We start from the raw sequence: 20,314 nt of genomic DNA on the forward strand, positions 1-20,314 counted from the left end.
TCCAAAAATGGCCAAAAAAAGGATCACTGACCCAGAATCCACTGCCAGCCACAGTGCCTGTACTGCAGTAACATCATTGTCACAAGTTACTCTCACACACACAATTATGACTCCCTATGTTATTTCCTAGCAATGCAACAACTGCCACAGCAGCACCCTCACTTAGGAGCAAGCATAGCCATAAACACAACTAGAGGAACTTCAGCCACATATTGACTTACACCTTGCAATGCAGATTGTAGAGCAGACTAGAGTAATAAGTGAAGCACAAGTTAGTCTCAAGGCCAGACATGGAGCTTATCACAGCTGAATGGGCCGGTTTGGGCTGCAAGGAAGGCCAGCGAGGGGAGGGGGAACCTCCATGAAACACACACACACCCTGCCGCCACCTCCAACAACTCCCCCGAAGGGGTTAAGGTAAAATTTTATTTTATTTTATTTTATTTTTAAGTCTGCGAACCCCCAAACAGTCTGGGGTGTTTGGTCCGGGGTCGGATCGAATAGGGGATGGTTCCGTTTGACCGCGAACCTTTGAACCGAACAGGTTCGAATGCATCAAACATTGAACCTGTTCGCACATCCCTAGTCTCCACTTCATTCATCAGGATTTCAGAAACTTAATCCAGGGTTTCAGATAAGGCTGTTTACCAATGATTCCTGGAGATGCTATGGAAAAAAAGTTTTCAGGTAGCATTTCCTGCATGTGGGGCAACTGTTGGCTTGAATATTGTTTTTCATTTTCATGATAGCAATGTATTATTAATGTATATTGTTACAGTACATTGTTTTGGGTTAATGTATACAGTGCTTACATCCAAGCTAAACCAGAAAAGTTTATAGTCAGTGTAATATTAGCAAAGCATTTGATACATATTTGTGGTCTTGTGCATTGTTTTATTGGCTGAAATGCTAACACCACCAGCATAATATTATGCAGCAGTTGACCTCTCTTTGTGGACTTCTTTTTCAGTCTGCTGGATTAGGACCAGCATCATCCAGGATGCTGACAGAAGCAGGCATATTGTTTCTGTATTTTAAACAGTAAGTGACCAAACTATATAGAAAAATAATAATTCTTATTATTGAATGCCACCACATTTTGAAATATATTTATGCAATTCAGAGGGCTTGTTTTTATGAAGTTTTATTTTTATGTATGATTTAAAATGACACCTGAGGGCCTCAGGATTCTAATAAGGCCTAACCGATTGCATTAAAGCCTCACAGGCCTCGTGTGAGTGCATGGGCTGTTTGTTGCCTACCCCTGCAATGTCTCTTCTGCAAAGAAACAATGGAAAACATGTGTCCATGCTTTAGTGAACTGTTCCATTTGGTTGGGCAGAACACTGATGTTCTCTCACCAACGTCAGTGGATTGCTTCACAAACCATATTTAATCCAAATATTATGGTTTAATTGGCTTGCAGACAAGGTTGCTGTCAATCATATCATTGTTTAATTACCTAAATAAACATCCAAAAAGCTTCTGCCATTGTCATAAATGCCTGAAACATGACACCACATATTGTCGCACTTATAGCACCAGAGCAGCAAGGCAACTTCTCCCTTGTCACTTTAATCCCAACATGATTTACATCATTTATTTCCTAAACATTCCCATGTGCTCTTAAGACTGCTTTGCTGACCAAAAATTCCATTTGTATATAAAGACCAACTTGTAAAGAAGAGTTTCACAGGCGGGCTTATAATTCAAGTCAAGCTGTCTCGCAACTGAAGGAGAACATTTGAAAATCTATTAGAATCCAGAGCCTTATCTCCAAATATTAAGTGCATATGGTCCTACCAATAATACAAAAACATTGTAATAAAACTGGGCGATGTTGCAAGGTGGGGGAGGGGATAATCTTGCAAAAAGTAGTGTACATTATGATCGATGATGCAGAACTCAATGTTCTGCCAACACCTTGCAGAGCATAAATCTCCAAGTACTAAAACATTTGGAAACACCTCCAAGATCCATTGATTCTGCTTGCTGGTGGAGTGGGGAGCATGAGAGGGAGGGAGCATTAGAGATGACAGGTCATAGTATGCCTGTTACCATGGAATAAGAATGTATCATTTCTGCAGTGAAGAGAAAAAGATTACTCTTTTCAAATTTAGAAAAATTGTCTGAATATAGTGGACTTTTAGTATTTAACTAGGCCCACTTTGGGGTCCATGAACATACAGTAAGGCTTGGATTTTGGATAGGCTTAGACTGAGACAACCAGGTTCTGAGACATGGGGCTGTCAGTCCAAGTCGATCAGAAGCAGGTGTGTGGTCCACAAGCAGGGATTAAGTTCCTGAGCAGCAAACAAGGACCACAGGTAGGTAAAGGGGCAGAATGAGAAAGAGTTCAATATTCAAAACAGCAGTCAGGAAGTGGGAGCAGGAACCTAGGCAGTGTCTTCACACCAGATGGAGATTGCTTGCTCAGACTGAAGGAGCAAACTCTCCTCAGAGCTAGGGCTTTACAACGGACAGCAATAGGTCTTTGGGGATAGCGAAGTGCTCAAACAGAATGCTCTTTTGAAGCAGAATATCAGCCCACCATACTCTGGAAATGGAATCCTGGTAGTACAGGAGTTATAGGTTGCCTTCAGAAGTCACAGGCAAACCTGAGGCAAATCCACCTCAGATTGGCCCTCCCTTTAAAAGGGCTTTGAAATTGTGAGATACTTCACCAACAGTCCCTGTAGGCAGTAATGAGAACCTCAGACACATGAAGGATTTTGGATTATTGCATTTTTGCATTATCTATACAAGAAGCATACACTGAGTGTGTTAAGCTACACGCTTAGTTTCAGTCTTCCATCTGTCATCTATTCCTGGCTCAACCTTAAACTATGCATGTTGCACCTATACTGGCTGCAGCCTAGCACATAGTTTGATTCTGGTCTGCTTTCTGTCATCTGCATCCATAGTGAATGTTCATAGACATTCATATATAATAATACATAAAATGTGCATTGAAGGAGACTCTGTAGGGATGCGCCTAGAAATCATGCACTGCTGCACAGTTCTTCCAGTCCTCCTGCATGTATGCTGTTCAGCCATATGACTAAGACTCCAGAGTGCTGCTTGCACTCCAGAAGCTCTGCAAAATTGGAAACATGTCTCTGACCCACAATGACGTTATTTCTGACCTTCAGAACACTTCTGGAGCACAAGTAGCACTTGGAAGTCTTCATCCTCTGGCACATCAGCGTACATACAGAAGGAGCAGGGGAGTTGTGTGCACATACACAAAGAGCTTCTTTACACGCATGCTTCATCAGTCAGGATGTCAGTCAGTAGTATTGTTAAAAGGCTGCCATGTACAATAGGTGAGGAAACACTGAATATTGATGTCCCCTCACGTATTTCTTTTCCAGGGATGCATTCCTGGGATCACATAGGAGCAGGCATTAGTCAGCAGTTCACATGTTTCCCAGTAACATGTAGTAGGGATGTGTGTTTCATTTCGGATACAAAACGTTTTGTGCACAAAACAGGCCATTTTGGCTGTTTTGTAGCCAAAACAAAACACCCAATGCTCAAAACAGAAAATTTTGTAGCTGAAACAAAACGTCCCTGTTTCGGATACAAAATGTTTTGTTGCTACAGCTGTTTCGGAACTCCATTTTGCAATCGCAAAAAGTCTTTCTCCTTCATTCTGCATTTTGAGTTTTGACATCTGTTTGAATTTCCAGCCCTTCCAGCCCACAGATTGGCCAGCGAAAGCATGGGCTGATCTGCTGGCAATTGCCTCCTTATTCCTTTCAAGCAAATTTAAGGGTAAATTTTACCCTCCTTGGCTAGTGAGGCAGTGTGCGTTTACCCTCATTGGCCAGTGGGGAAGTGTGCATTTCACTGTTGTTGTTTCACACTGTTGTGTGTAGATCAGTTGCATTTCGGGCGGGGGGGATGTGGATGTGCATGACCTTTGGAAATCTGCCTGATTTTTTCCAAAGCTCTGCTGTTGTTGATGTGTGATGTTGATGTTATTTGGGGTGGATTGGGGGCAGAAAGGGGGCTTTATGGGCAGAAGAGTGGTTCAGGTGGTAGTGCCCCAATGGGTGCCTGCTGCTACCCAGATTCCAAAGGAATTGGGGAAAGGGCTGATTTTTAAAGAATTTCTGAAGTTGAAATGTCTTTGGGGCAGATTCAGGGCAGAAAGGGGGCCTGAGGGGCAAAACAGTGGGTTGGGTGGCAGTGCCCCAAGGGGTGGCTGCCACAACCCAGATTCCAAAGGAATAGGGCAAAGGGCTTATTTCTTAGGAATTGTTGGAAGTTTACGCTTCTTTAAGGTCGCCCCCCCAGAATAATGGAGGTTTCAGCAGACCCATAACTCCACCTGGGGGGCATTGGGGTGGCTGGGAGTGAGTGGTGGTGTAGTGCACATAGGGTGCCAACCACCCCCATGGGTTGCTAACCCATGGGGTGCTGGGTTCTGTTGTTTCTGAGGTGTTCTGAGTGTAGATTCTCTGATAGCATATGAGATTTTCAACGACAAACCATGAATTCACTCTCATATGCTACCAGAGAATCTGAATTTACACTCAAAATATCTCAGAAACAACAGAACCCAGCACCCCATGGGTTAGCAACCCATGGGGGTGGTTGGCACCCTATGTGCTCTACACCACCACTCGCTCTAGGCCACCCTGGTGCCCCCCAAGTGCAGTTATGGGGCAGGAATTATGGAGGTCCATCATTCTCTATGGGGAAGAACTTTACAGACACACAAATGCCATTATGTCTTTAAAAATCAGCCTTCTGCCCAATTCCTCTGAAATAATTCTGGCAGCTTCCTTGCCCCCACTGGGCACTACCACCCACCCTACTCTGCTCTGGGTCACCCCTTCCCCCCCAACATGAAGCTATACTTTTGCTAAAACCTCCATTCTTCCTTATGGGAAAAATCCTATACTTCGAAAATTCACCAAAAACCAGCCCTTTGCCCAATTCCTCTGAAATTTGGGTGGTAGTTTCCACCCATTGAGCACTACCACCCCCACCCACTAGTTTTTCCCTGTGGCCATTTTTAAAAATCCAAAACGTTTTGGATTCAGATTTTGCAATTTCGAACAAAGAACAAAATTGGGGTGTTTCGGATTGGCTGGTTTCGAACAAAGAACAAAATGGGGGTGTTTCGTATTCGGGCCAAAAACAAAACAGGAAAAAAAAACACACAACCCTAACATGTACCTTGTACCTAAGATTTAGCTAGATATTTAAATGCTGAAGTCCAGTGGAAAATAAGATTTAGTCATACCATTCATGAAGCCAAATGCTGAGAGAGTCAGAAAGAATGCTAGGGTGCAAGGAAGAGCTTCTATTCCAAAAAAATACCATTAATCTGCTACACAGTATTGACTTTTAATTGTATTATATGCATTGGAAATTCTGCTGTGAAGTTGTCTCATTTAGATGTAATCAATAGGGAAATTGCCATAAAGTGAACATTCTGACATACAATTAACATCATGTAAAGAAGAGTTTTGATTGAATTAAAAGAATCAAATTGGTAGGAAGTTAAAAGAAAGCATCATTATAAGATCCTTAACAGATTTTTAATTAATGGTTTTAGGGGGAAACATACTAAGCCTATGCACACAAGCAGCCAAAGTTTGGCTACCCGTGTGCACTGCTGGGATTGAACCCGACACTGGTGCTGCCAGAATGGAAGTTTTTGTTTTTAAAAAGAAGAAGTCAGAAAATCATAAAAATTATTCCAGTTTTACAGAACATTATTCCTCTAATCCAAAACAATAAGTAATACAACAAATAAGGGCCCAATAAACCTATTGAACTTGGTTGTATCATAAGACTGCCTAATCTTGTCAGCAGAAAATATTCTATTGTGTCCTACCCAAAATACAATATGTACTCATGACTAATGATTTTGGTCTAATCATATAAAGATTCTTCTAAATCTTTCCACATTTATTTTTACATTTCTGTCAAACATGGCGATAATCTTTCATGTTTCAGTGGAGGGCATGAGATTTTGGATTTTTAAGGCAAGATTAAAAGGAATATTAACCTGGGCTAAGGAGAGGGGTAGTTAGGGAGGTTTGCTGCCCGGTGCCACTCGGCTCCCATGGTAGCACACGACCGCCAAAAAGTGTGCTAGGCCCCCTTAGCCCGCTTTTTGGTAGTTGTGAGAATCGCCTCAATGTATTTTAAAATCATGTGACATGGTTCCTTTTTTAATACATCATAATAAAGAGAAATCACGATGCTCCTGAGAAATCATCACATGTGATCTGAAACTTGGCTGGTGCTCTCTCTCTCCCTCTCCCCCCCCCCCCCGCGACACAACGCTCTCCAAGTGATTCTCACATAGGGTACCATCTGTCTAGAACAAACTTAGCTTGTTTTACATGTGTTTTTAACAACACTTTAATTTTCAGAAGTCAGCAGGTGAAACTTTTCACTGCATGAAGATCAGTGCTATCATCTGCTAATGTATGCAGATTAACCTGTTGTTAAAGACACTGTAGAAAAGGGCAGTACAACATATGGCCACACTAGGACAATGATGAAAAAGGAGTTGTACTGGGTAGGGTGTCTCCAGATCATTCGGAAAGTTGGCCTTGGGATATTGTATATTGATGCCTACCTCTCCCTTTAAGAGATTACATTACAATTTCGGCATAAACTAACATCCCTAACCATGTTTACTGAGAAATAATTCCCAATGGGGCTCACTTCCTTTTTAGAATACATGTATATGATTGTGTGGGAAACCTTACACATCTCTAAATATGTGCTCTACTTGTAATAACTAGTAATCCTTACCACAACCCTGTAAGGTGAGCAAGCATTATTATCTCCATAATGCATGGGGTAAGGAGCTGAGGCTGAGAGGAAGTAGTTTTCCTAAGGGTACCCAGGGGTTGTCAGCCACTGGCTGACATCCTGACTAACAAAGTGCATGTGTAAGGAGCAACTGTGGGGACATGCTAGTGGCCCTTGTGCAATTGTGTGTGTGTGTCTGTCTATCTATCTATCTATCTATCTATCTATCTATCTATCTATCTACCAATTTCTCTAGGTGGTTTACAATAACAAAAACAAACAAGAAATTAACACATTTAAAACAAATATAATTAACAGTTAAAACAATCAATAAAATTCAACTAAAACATCAACTAAAAACTTCAACTAAAAAGTTTGGCTAAAGAGATGTTTCATCAGTTGTTTCCTACAAGCCATCAGGGATGGAGCAGCTCTAATCTCAGCAGGAAGTGCATCCCACATTTCTGGGGCAACTACAGAGTAGGTTCGTGTTTGAGTTGCCGCCAGACGTGCTGGTGGCACCCTCAGACAAACCTACCCTGATGATCCCCCTATCATCATCCCCCTGTACGCATCCTCCTGTACATCCCCCTGTACACATGCTGTTGCGCAACAGCCCTTAGAGGTCAGAGCACTCCCCATGCTCCAGAAAGGCTCTGTAAACATATCGCTCTGAATTCTAGGAGTTCTTGTGCAACAGTGAGTGCACGGGGACTCAGAGAGTTGTGCGAAGGTTCCTGGTGTGTCCCTGCTTTCTTAGTCAGGATATCAGCCAGTAATCTTATAGTAGAGCTGAGATCTGAACCAGGGATTCCCTATGCATTTCTCAGTCTCCTAGCTACACCATTTTTCATGTCACTTACCTGGACTGAAAGAACAATAATCAAAATGGGAGCAGAACTTGATGGGCATAACAATAAAAGATAAATTTAAATGTTTCTGAACAACCAGTACTTAGGAAATTTTTAAAGCAATACCTTGTTTTCACTTTAAAATTCATGGCTGACATCCTAACTAATCAAGTGCTAGTGCTTCATAGGTGCACAAAGTATTCCATGAAGATCTCAGGGGGTGGGGAGGGGTGCCTTTAAAAGGAGGCAGGCAGGTCCTACCTGCCCCTCCTGTGAGCCTCCTCTGCTTCCCGCCGCCCCATCTCAGCACTGTTAGATGGAAAGCTCCTCCATGAAAGCAGCAGCCCGTGCTGCTAGCTCCTTTAAGTGCCCTGCCATGGTGACAGGATGCTTCTCCCAGCATCCCTCGCATGGTGTCAGCATGCAAGTGACATCGGCGCATGCATCAGCACCATTTGCATGGCCATAGAACTGGTTCAGCTTGACCTCAAGGCAAACCCCTCAGGCCAGCTTGGAGTTCCGGTCCGGGGTTCAAAATCAGTTGGGAGTGCACAGAACTGAACACTCCTGTTTAGGTTCAAGTCTGGTCCACACTCTAACTGAGCCAGGCAAACTGGTTTTGTGCACTCCCAACTGATTTTGAACCCTTTTGCATTGCATGCCTTTACAATTAGGATTAGAGATGCTCCCTTTACCCACGAGCCAGTCTGTGAACTGGTGCTTAGAACCTGGAGCCAGTCTCGTTTGAACACGGACTGCTCTAACCAGGCTGGCTCAATGTCAAGCCCAGCTCAAAACAGCTGGCTAGCACATCCCTAGACTGTGTTGTCAACTTCCAGACTGGTGATGGAGAAGCAAAAGGGGGAGTAGGAAATATTTTGCGGCAGCACCCATGATCCCTTGGAGTCTTCCCTGATCTATAGTGGCTTTTAATCATGTTATATTTGCAAATGCTACGGATCTCTAACATTTTGCTCAATGCTGCAACAAGACACACACACAAAAGACTCCTGAAGAATCTTGAGATATTATACTAACAAGAGCAAAGGGCCTCATAAAAATCAGCAGTTGTTTATAGTTGTTTACATTCTTTGTAATGGATCCCAGAACATTTCATTTGTTATCTCTATGGCTGACTAGTGGATAGATACGACCTCTCTCAACATAATTAATGCTGCTAATTAAAAGCAGACCACAACATCTTGAAGCAGGAAGGACAAGCACAAAGTTTAAAAACTTTGTTCTTTTAAGTCTCTGAATAAGAACAGCTCTGTTCTTATTCTGTACCATTTTTCTCACCTTCCAGTTTTATAATGAGAGACTTTTGCATAAAAATAAAACTACAGCTTCTTAAGTGTTCTTTACAAAAATACTTGTCCAGTAAGCCTTTTTGTTTCCATGCACACTCACTTTTCCATAGCCCACACAAATTGTGTGCTATGAGTTTTCCACTCCCATGACCTGAGAAACTCTGAATGAGTTTAGTAGCTTCATCATGGTCCAAACTGTCCTTTGCCTTCAGGGATTCCTTCTGGGCAGATGGCCAATATCACATCATGCAGCAGTAAATATTAAGAAGTTAACCAGAATATTCAGGCATAACGCACAAGAAAGTACTGTACTAAGACAATCAGACTGATAAAAAGCAGGTTCCAAGACACCACATTTGCTATCAACACATGTAACTTGGGTTCAACAGAGAACCTGTAAGCATTTGGGTTGTCAGGGGAAAATCCTGACAGAAGAAAATTCTATTCAGAGGTTGGCTATCAGTAGTGGAAGGAGCAACAAACACTAACATTTAGTGTATTGATAACCATCAAAGTTTGTCATTTTGTTCCAAACCTATAATGTTCTTATTGGCAATGAATTGTGTTAGGGATCTCTTACAGGCCAGATTTCAATTTGTTGAGAATTGGGGTGATGAAGTTCCATTCAATATGTTCATATGCCAATTATATGTATTTCACTGAACAGAAGTGCTTTATAAATAAATAAATAAATAAATAAATAAATAAATAAATAAATAAATAAATAAATAAGAAAATATGGGTCATAACTTAAACATCTACAAACAAGTTCACAAAACTGTTTTGTGATATTTTGATATTTTGCTGCCTGAAGCATAGCATCAGATGGCACCCCTCCCCTTTCTTTCTTTCGCCTATTAAAATCACACCCCCAATTCCTTCATTTGTATTTTCATTGAGAACAGAAGAAAAACAATGTGGTATCATGTCTCCTTCTTTCCTCGGCAGACCATCCATGGGTGAGGACCTGAATGGGGCTGAATTGGGCTGTTGTATTACCCTTGATCCAGAATCTGCCACATGAAGCTGTGTGCCAGCCCTGAACACCACCACTGTTTGTGTTCCCCCTTCATACCACCATTTGGCTGTGTGTAATTGGTCCTATAAGAGTTCCATCATATTTCCAGATGACTATCCATCACATCGTCAGTAATCTTCAGAATGTTTATTAAAGCAGGTCATTATTTCAACTTGAATTGGGATATTTGCAAGATCCACATTAAGTTTGTGATGTCTCAAAATTGTATGAATTTCTTTTTAGCCATACATGTAGGGATGTGCTGTTGGGATGTGTGAACTGGCTTGAAATCCTGTTGAGATAGTCTGTTCAGGTTTTCCCCCGCCCTCTGGTCCAGGGTCCAATCATGCAAAATGGACCAGCAATGCAAATATGGATGTATGGAAGCTAAAAACCTGGCTGCTGCACATGTGTAGATGGCCAAAGAGGGCCCAGGAGATTGGGGGGAGGCCAGTGGGGGTAGGGAAAGCTGTTGCAGCCCCCCTGTGGCCACCAAAACAACCCCCATGGCCACCACTGGGAGTAAGTACTTTGATTTTGCTAACTAATAGAACACATAGGGAAGCCCGCTGCCCCTCTTGAACTGGGCCCAAACAGCTCATATTCAAGCCGAGCTGGGCCCCAGTCTGGAGGGGGACAAAACCAAACCGGTCCGGTTTAAATCCAGTTTGGATTTGAACAGGGAAAACCAGTTTTCTGCACATCTCTATATTTCTGCACAACACATATATACAACACACAATTAACAAAATGGTGTTATGCAAGCATTATGAGCAACATACACTACAGTTGCAAAACACATTCTGCAATTCTTTTAACATTATGCAGTCCATTTAAACAAATCAAGCTGTTTTTCTGAGGGTTGTGATCAACTGGAAAATGACCAGAAGTACAGAACAGCAAGAAAGTGTTTTGGAATCCATTGTTCAGTCATGTGATCATGCTGGTAATATAAAAGTAATGTAAAAGTTGCCAGTTAAGCAGATGAATTGCAGTTTATGTACACAGATGGAAGTGTCTCTGGTAAAAGTTATCCGGGTTTCAGATAGTACTAAAATATAAGCTATTAGTCAAGTTCTTCAGATGACTTCCCAGACTTAAAAGGAGCATTTCTTAGGTAGCATGATTAAGAAATCTAAGAGTTTACCTTGTTAGTGTCTGCCATAAAGAAATGTAAAGAATATGCTTCAAAAACCAACTGATAAATGATAAATGATGGTAAAAGATAAATGATTGAAGACCCTTTTTCAAGTTCTCTTTGTACCTCACTCCTCTTAATAAGGAACAGCTGTTCAAACTAGGCATCAAAAACAGTTCACTAGCTCACATTTAACAATGCCAAGACACAGCTGTAATTGAAAGAGAGATGGATGGTTTGTGCTAAAGATGGAAATTCACCAGGAAGGATGGTGTTTAAATGTATTCTTTTAAAAAAATAATGAATAAAGAGAATTCTGCTGACAGAAGGCAAAACAGAATGGTATAAAACTTTAATATTCATTCAAATACTTTCATCAAATTATTGATGGTTGTGTTTTTTATGTATATCCAGGTAATAATAACTGGGCCATAATCCTATGTATGATTATTCAGTAATACAAAAACCTTCAGTTTAAGATGAGAGTTAAGAAATGGTAAAGATGGCCATCAACTTCTGCACCATATAAGCTGTAAAGACTTTGTAAAGTCTGGTATACGATGGTGGCTTTAGAAAGGATCCATGCACCCACACTTTGTCTTGATCACAGGTGCATCAGGCAGAAATTCATCAGGGGCATCTCTAGGAAGTGATTAGGAAAACTGTACCTGTTAAAAGTCTGCCTGGATGCATCTCTCCCCAGACCAATGTCCAACTGACAGACCCAGGCAAAGTGTGGGTGCATGGAGCCACATTTCTAAAGCCATTATCATATACTAGACTGTACAAAGTCTTTAAAGCTTAAATGGCATGGAAGTTAAGATGGGCACCTTAACATGCAATTTCCATTCTTTTTAGAGCACAAGTGAAAATGTAAAACATCTTAACTCTCTTCTTAAACTGAAGGTTTTGGATTACTGAATTTCCAGGTGTTTTTAAAATAGTGGGGGTGATACGAGCAGCCCCCCCCCCGCCAGCGTCAGTGTTGGCGTTGGCGGGTAGAGCGGGAGTGGCTGCTGAGCCTAACTGTCTGGCTCAGTGGCCTCCGAGAACTGTGAGGTGCTCCAGCACACCTGTGCAGTTAGAATTGAGTGTTGACACCACCAGCGGGGAAGGCCTGCTCACCTCAGCCCCCCCCCCCCCCACCGGCCGCACACATGGCAATTAGAAAATTGGCTGTTCAGCCTCATGGCAGAGGTGGGGAGGAGGGCGTGTGGTGGCGGTCAGGGCTCATGGCGACAGGGGGAGGTCTTGCAGCAGGGGAGGCCTCGCAGCAGGGCAGTCCAGACGCTCAGATTGCCTAAATGTGCCACTGGGCATGGGTGTATGTATAAAAAGAAGGGGGCTTACCAGTCTGAAGTCTTCTCCTTTGGCGTCTTCAGATGGAGTCTGACCAGAAGCTGCAGGCAATCAGGCCAAGCAGCAGACTAGGGAGAGGGACTTTTTGGTTGCATCCCGTTTATGGAATAGTCTCCCCAGGGATATTCTCCTGGCCTCATCACTCTGTTCTTTTAGACGCCAAGTAAAGACCTTTTTGTTCACTCGGGTCTTTTAAATTTTGGTTTTTCAATTTGATTTTTAAACTGATGGTAAAAGTGTTTTCAAATTGTTTTGTATTGTATTGTATTCCACCCCCCACCCCCCGGTCCCTTTTGATTGAATGTGCTATGTATTTTTATTTCATGTTTTAATGATATTTTGTAAGCTGCCCAGAAAACAATTTGTTAGGGGGCGGCTAACATAGAAAGTTTACTGTTATTTTAAATTGGCATTTTTGTTTTAAATAAAGTAATAGGGATGTGCACAAACTGATTTTTTCAATTTGATTTGTACCCAAACCAAATCACCCCCAATTAGTTTTGGTCCGAATCTGCCCCCTCACCCCTGAATCACCCCAGATTCAATTTGTACCTGAATTTTCTGAATCTGAATCCAAATCAACTTGGGGCAAAAAAAGGGTTCATGAGGCAAACGAATGGGGTGGGTGGTAGTGCCCAATGGGTGGAAGCTACCACCCAAATTTCAAAAAAAATTGGGCAAAGGGGTGATTACATTTCTTTTTGAAGTTGGCACATCTTTAATCTTTTCTCCATAGGGAATAATAGCAATTTCAGCAGCCTTATAATACCATGGGGGGGTGGGGTCACCAGAGTGTCCCAGACCAGATTGTGGTGGGTAGTAGTGCCCAATGGGTACAAAGAAGCTACCAGCCAGATTTCAAAGAAATTGGGCAAAGGGGTGGTGTTTTAATTTTTTTTAAGTTGGCATGTCTTTGGGGCAGATTCGGGGTAGTAAAGGGGTTCTGGGGGCAGAAGAGTGGGTCAGGTGGTAGTGCCCCAATGGGTGCATGCTACCACCCAGATTTAAAAGAAATTGGTGAAAGGGGTAATTCTTAATTTTTTCTTGAAGTTGGCACGTCTTTAAGCTTTCCCCCCCATAGGGAATAATTGGGAATTTCAGCAACCCTATCACTCCACTTGGGGGGCACCAGGGTGGCCTATTATAGGGGGGCACCAGGGTGGCCCAGAGCGGGTTGTGGTGTATTGCACATAGGGTGCCAACCACCCGCAAAACGACAAGCTCATACGGCACTGGGTTTTGCAGTTTTCAATGTCTGAGCTGTTCTGAGAGCAGATTCTATGGTAGGAAATGAGAGTGGATTCTTTCTAAGTTCATTCATCATTTTGCTCCAAAGATGATTATGAATGGGCAGGGGCATAACTATAATAGGGCAAGGGGAGACAGTTGTCTGGGGGCCCAATGCCTTGGGGGGGGGCAGAGGCAAGTCACATGACTGACTCCCCCAGCCATGCACCCACCCGGGCTTCCTTCAGTTGTATTCATCCTCCAAAACTGATGTGAGTGTTAAGACCTGGAGCTACCAGAACAGCATGTCTTTCTCTAGTACCATTAAAGGACTTGCGTCGTCCACAATTTACAAACCCTTTAAAAAAACAATTTAGGATGATGCTCTATCGTGGCACATAGGAGATATATAGAGAGATAAATAAATAAAATAAATTTTACTATGCTTTTTGTTACCACTATTCAGCCTCATTTAAGATTTCTTTACTTCATGAGCTGAGCTTCAGTGAGAAGGGGGGCATTTTAAAATCTTGTCTCTGGGCCCACTACAACCTTGCTACGCCCCTGTGAATGAACAAAGATAAGCAGTGATAGTGAATGCTAACTTACAGGTGAAACTCGGAAAATTAGAATATCGTGCAAAAGTCCATTAATTTCAGAAATGCAAATTAAAAGGTGAAACTGATATATGAGACAGACGCATTACATGCAAAGCGAGATAAGTCAAGCCTTAATTTGTTATAATTGTGATGATCGTGGCGTACAGCTCATGAAAACCCCAAATCCACAATCCCAGAAAATTAGAATATTACATGGAACCAACAAGACAAGGATTGTAAAATAGAACCATATCGGACCTCTGAAAAGTATACAGTGTACTGTGCTTGATTGGCCAGCAAACTCGCCTGACCTGACCCCATAGAGAATCTATGGGGCATTGCCAAGAGAAGGATGAGAGACATGAGACCAAACAATGCAGAATTGCTGAAGGCCGCTAATGAAGCATCCTGGTCTTCCATAATACCTCATCAGTGCCACAGGCTGATAGCATCCATGCCATGCCGCATTGAGGCAGTAATTGCTGCAAAAGGGGCCCAAACCAAGTACTGAATACATATGCATGCTTATACTTTTCAGAGGTCCGATATTGTTCTATTCTACAATCCTTGTCTTCTTGGTTCCATGTAATATTCTAATTTTCTGAGATTGTGGATTTGGGGTTTTCATGAGCTGTACGCCATGATCATCACAATTATAACAAATTAAGGCTTGACTTATCTTGCTTTGCATGTAATGCGTCTGTCTCATATATCAGTTTCACCTTTTAATTTGCATTACTGAAATTAATGGACTTTTGCACAATATTCTAATTTTCCGAGTTTCACCTGTATAATCCACTATCACTGCTCATCTTTGTTCATTCATAATCTTCTTTGTGCACAATTTCAAAAGGATTGGTTGGACACTTTTGACTTCATAAGCAATAGTATGTTCATCTTTTAATGATGGAATGTTGAAAATACTCCTCATCAATAGTGGCTGGCGGGCACTGGAGCAGGGGTGGGGAAAACCTGGTCACCGAGGCAGAAGCCTTCTCCCCACCCCTTTCCTCCATGCCAGCGGGCCTGGGTATTTACCCAAGCCTGCCAGCATTGAGGAAAACAGAAAGATTAGGAAAGATTGGAAAAGCAGGGCAAAAAGCAGAAAACAGAAAGGTTTGTGAGGTGGGGGAGAAGAAGGCAGAAAGCCAAAACCCCAGGGCAAAAAGCAGGGAGAATGGCATAAAGCAGAAAGTAAAGGCAAAATGCAGAAAGAGGGACCGAAATACTGGCATGACTGCAGTGTATAATTACCCTAGTTCAGTATGTCCAGTTCATCAACAATGATGAACCAACATATTGTAACTACCAACCTAGGAACAATTTACACAATCTGTTTTCTGTCTAATAAAGTATTTACTAGCATCTGTGCCCTAGTTCTCTGTCTCTCACCCCTCCCCGTACAATCTGGCTCGCTGCCCTTACTTCCCCCCTCCTTAAGCCACCCCTGCCATCCAACTTTCACTTTTGCTCTCCCCCAACTCTCTCGCTCTCCCCAACTCTCTCTCCCCCACAGCTCTCTCTCTCGCCCACAACTCTCGTTCATTCTCCCCCCACCTCTCTCTCTCACCCAACTCTCTCTCTCGCTCCCCCCACAACTGTCTCTCTTGCTCTCTGTCCCTGCCACAACTCTCTCGCTCTCCCCCACCTCTCTCTCTCTCCCCACAACTCTCTCTCTTTCCCAACTCTCTCTCTTGCTCTTCCCCCACAACTACAACTCTCCCCCCTCAACTCTCACTCTGCCCCCACAACTCTCTTGCTCACTTGCTCTCCCCCCACAACTCTCACTCATTCGTTCTCCCCCATCCCTCAGCCTCCCCACTCCCCTTCCTAGGGAGAGCGGCATCACGGCGGCCAAAGTTGTCTCCTACCACAATGTCACTTCCCTTCCGGCCTGCACAGATAGCCCTCAGGTCGCTCTTCCGCCCCTTCACGCGCAGAGTCTCAGCAGGGTGGTGGAGGCTGCTGCTCAATGTCTCTTCTTCTTTCTTTCTTGTTGCTGCAGCGCTGCCTCCTCCTCTCCCTTCTCCTCCCCCTCCCCCTCCTGCTCCTCCTCCTCCTCAGCTGCCCCTCCATCTGCCACTCAGCCCTACTCTGTGCCTTTTCTCTCCTCTGGACAACTCTCATAAGATGTGCCATGATTTATTTAAAATATTTGTATTCCATGTATAAAATTTTACCCCATCATATCATTCCAAATTATATTGTAGCTAACAGCGATATAAAATTTAAGACAACATTTAAAAATAAAGCATAAGTTATAATCGAAGTCACCAAAAATCAGATATATAACTCGAACCAATTATCAGCATGCATCCATACCAAAAGGATCTTTGAAGTAGCCTGGTTTTCACTGTGCACTAAATGGCAAGTAGGATTAGGACAAGCAGCCCTCCCTTGGGAGAACCTTCCAAAAAAATTAGATATTCTGTATGACTAGCTGCGGTTGATGTTTTGTTAGCTGCACTTTGAACTATATAGTTTCTGAACTCTTCAAAAAGAACCCACATAGAGCTCTTTACAGTAGTCTAATCTGGTTGTTGCCCTGGCATGAATGACAGTAGCTGGGGCTGTTTCCTCCAGGAAGGGCTACACTTAGTGTACCAGCTTAAACTGGTAAGAAGCCCTGCTGGCCACTGCCATCCTTTGAGCATCCTGGAGCACCAAGCTATGAACTGATCTGATTTGAAAGAGCACTTATATCCCATTCAAGATAGGTTGTACTCCAACCCCAGAATGTGCAACAACAGTACAATATTTCTTTCCTGTCTGGATCAAGCATTGTCCACCCATATCCAGTCTATATCTTACACCAGGTTCCAGCTCCAGTGATTATCTGCAAGCCAGGAGCTGGGTAGAACAGCTTTCTGTCGACCCTTAGTAAAGTGTTGGGTACAAGGTAGCACTATCTTACCCAGCTCCTGGCTTGCAGAAGATCACTCTCCTCTTTTTCTATCTAGGTTTTTGCTAACACATGACCAAAAATCTGGAGCACACACAGCTCAAAGCTGGATAGGACACTTGTCCTACTTAATTTACAACAGTATTAACTAACTGTCTTTTTAAGGAGGTGTTCCTCTGCTGCCACTCTGGCCACTAAAAAGCCAGGAAGGCTATACTGTATAGCTAATGTCCATGTGGTAGACCAAACCAATCCAAGAATCCTTCTGCAACCTTCCTCAGGTACTCTTCAAAAACATCTTAAGTAGGGATGTGCACAAATTGATTGTTTTGATTTGATTTGTGCCTGAATCAAATCACCCCTGATTTGTTTTGTGTCCAAAACTATTCCCCTGAATCACCCCAGATTTGATTTGGATTTGATTTGATTCAGTTTGGATTTGGATTTATTTGGACCACTTATAAAGGTCCAGGGGGCACCAAATTGGCATGGTGGGTAGGTCCCCATGGGTGCCACCTAGCACCCAGATTTCAAGGAATTGGGGGACTTGGTTAATTTTTAATTATTTTCTTTTAGTTAGGTTTTTTACCCCATTCTTAATTTCTCCCATTAAGCATGCAAAGAGCACTGGTGCTCAACTCTGGATCCATGCTGAACTCACTCACTCACTCAGCTGCACTTAAAAAACCTCAACTCTGCTGCAGACCTTGGGCTGCTGGAACCATAAAAAGACCTATTCTATTGGCTACATGATGAATAGGTAAGGAGAGAGAGAGAGAGATGTTTCCATCTTCTCTCTAGGAAGAAAGGACTGACTCACTACAGGAAATACTTGAGGAGTCAAGCATGGGGCCAGAGGCAAGCAGGGACAGGTATTGGAGACCCTCACTAACTACCTCTACTCCCAATGCCCCTAGTGGTCATTAGGATAGTTGGTGCAGAAGGTTGATGTACTGGAACTTCATCTCCAAGAACTGCTGCTTACCATTTTCCTAATCTCCAGGTTCACATACTACATTTGTTGCATTACATTTGTGTTTGCCCAAGGAAGTGTCATGACTATTTTAAATTACTTTAAATACTTTAAATTTTATTCTCAATGTTAACATGATATGAATGATGAGACTGGCAAATAAGTGATGTTAGCTATATTAAGCATTGAATGTGATTTAGCACATGCCTTATTCTGTTTCTCAAAACTTTTATCTTTTTCAATTATACTTTCAGGATTATATGATAAGAGCAGAAGTGAAAAGAGCAGAAATTAGCAGTTTTAAATAGTATAGATCGTTCTCTATATTTTGATACCATTGTAATACACTTTACTTCCTTAGTTATTCAGTAACTGCCAACAAGGTAGATTACCATGTGCTAGTCATATTTTCTCTCTCTATGTAATTAATTAGAACAGTCTTTTCAAAATCCCTTTGGTGTGTGTGTGTGTGTGTGTGTGTGTGTGTTTTTCCATTTTTAAAATGCTTTACTAGATTTTTTACCCAACAAAATACGATGACAGGTGAGTATCATATTATGGAATAAGAATAATACATATTTATAACTTCAATTCCCCCTACATAGTCCAATTAAATCACCAATTTTAAACATAAAGAATTGTCAGCTGTCTTTTTCAAATGAACACTCACTTTCACCAAGAATAAAAGTAATTTAGGTCATTAGGATCATGCGTTGGATCCTTGCCCTCTTCTATATACTTCCAGAAAAGTTCCCATCTGGCATATTATAACATACCTGGGTTATAATGGGAATCATTTTTCAGCAGTAAAGAAACTTTATCCATAACCATTGTAGGCCATATTTAGTTGATCTGTGTTCTAAACAAAATGTGCCCTTTTTTCTTCCATTATGAAGTGACGACAAATTTTGCTAATATAGTTAGAAAGCTAAAGAGTTCTTTGTTCAGAGTGATGGACTGAGTTTTTTCTTTAGATGGGGCTAGGCTGCCCCACTTAAAGTAAAGTAAAGTCTTTAAGTAAAGCAATTTTTTTGGGGGGGATGTCTGAAAGGCACTTATTAGAAATGTAAAGTGGGAATATTTAATCTCAATACAGCTTTTATTCTGACATGATTCACTCTGTCCAAAGAGCAGAAAATCAAACAAATGGTCTATCAATGATTGGAGTTATTTACTCTCAATCCCTTCTGGAAAATTATGTGATCTTAAATTATGTTTCCTACATTTACTCTCCAATGCCTCCAATGGTTCGGACAATTTCTTCCGAGTTAAACCAGTTAAATTATCCTGTGCACAATGGGGCTTACTGCTGCATAATAGGATTATGCTCTTCAATGCTCAGTGCTTAAGGTTCCTTAAGGTGTGCAATCGATGAACTGTCTACCCCACTGAAGTCCATAAATCTAAAATCTTTAATTATAACTTTTATATATGAAAAATATGAAAATTAATTTCTGTATATACGGTACTTAATTTTCATATATTGTTATATGTGAAAAAATAATATCTTTTTAAAAAAAATTCCCTGTAATTTCCTGCTGGATCCATCCCTGACTGTATGAGACTTAAAGATACTGTGGGCTGACTGGTGAAAGCAACCAGGGAGTTAAAGCTTCCATTTATTTATTTTTTAAAAAATATTTATACCCTGCCCCTCCAGTACACTACTGCTTAGGGTGGCTCACATTATTTATAAAATAGTTACAATATAAAATCAAACTAATAGAATTAACCAAATTAAGCTAAACAAGTTAAAAATCCAAGCTAAAACCACAATCAGAATTACAGATTTTAAAATTTCAAATTAAAAGTTATTTTAAAAAACTAAAAACTAAGAATTGTAAAAACTAAAGAAGCTACCAGATATAAGCAACAGGTGAAACATTAAAAAGTCTCTTTTAAAAGGTGTGTTTTTAGTTGTTTTTGTTGTTGTTTTAAACACTGAGCATGGTGAAGCTCTACAGGGAGGGAAGGGGCCACAACCGAAAAGGCCCTGTCTCTTGTCCCTGCCAACCAGATCTCTGTCAATGGCAGGGCCATGAGCAGGGTCTGAGATGCTGAGTGGAGGGCTTTGGCAGGTTCATATGGACAAATGCAGTCTGACAGGTACCATGGCCCCAAGCCATGTAGAGCTTTAAAGGTCAAGACCAG

The 20,314-nt window shown here is 41.8% G+C and overlaps 1 long non-coding RNA gene across 1 annotated transcript; it reads left to right on the top strand.

The window, feature by feature from the left end:
- Window positions 1–965: 965 nt before the first annotated feature.
- LOC128351160 (uncharacterized) lies at window positions 966–10,137 on the top strand. Its single transcript, XR_008319617.1, has 2 exons — window positions 966–1,041; window positions 9,896–10,137. It is a non-coding gene; the product is annotated as an uncharacterized LOC128351160 (long non-coding RNA).
- The last annotated feature ends 10,177 nt before the right edge of the window (window positions 10,138–20,314 follow it).

Source organism: Hemicordylus capensis, chromosome 3 (assembly GCF_027244095.1).
Source record: "Hemicordylus capensis ecotype Gifberg chromosome 3, rHemCap1.1.pri, whole genome shotgun sequence".
In the NCBI taxonomy this organism is placed as follows: Eukaryota; Metazoa; Chordata; class Lepidosauria; order Squamata; family Cordylidae; genus Hemicordylus; species Hemicordylus capensis.